Here is a 486-nt window from a genome sequence, read left to right as displayed (position 1 = left end):
GCGCTAGGCAGACCTTGACCGCCCGACTAACGCCTAACGCTTTTTTTAACATGGATATCATGTATAGTTTGTTGATTTTCTACTAACCAAGTTATACATTGCTTAGAAACGAATACATGTCAATCCCAAAATAACTTGCATTACAATTTACAACCTCTTCTATAATAAACACAAAGTCACAAACAGTTTTGAAAAGACACAAATAAAAACCGAGACAAAAAGTAATACGAACGAATTCGAGGGTAGATAGATATTAAACAAAAACAAAATAAACAAAATAAAGGACTTGTCTTTGCAAAGCGAGTACATTCGTCGTAAGGGCTACAATGTTACAACCCAAAGAAAGAAAGAAAGAAAAATTACAATCGAAGAGGTTACTTACCCCACCTAAAAATAATATTTCTAAACTCCCTCCGAAAGTTCTTAAATGTACTAGAAAGTCCAAAACATATGTACATGAGAGCTGGCATATCGGTTGAAATCATT

Source organism: Eutrema salsugineum, unplaced genomic scaffold, assembly GCF_000478725.1.
Source record: "Eutrema salsugineum unplaced genomic scaffold, Eutsalg1_0 scaffold_9, whole genome shotgun sequence".
Taxonomy (NCBI): Eukaryota; Viridiplantae; Streptophyta; class Magnoliopsida; order Brassicales; family Brassicaceae; genus Eutrema; species Eutrema salsugineum.
Note: the sequence above shows the minus strand (reverse complement) of the source record.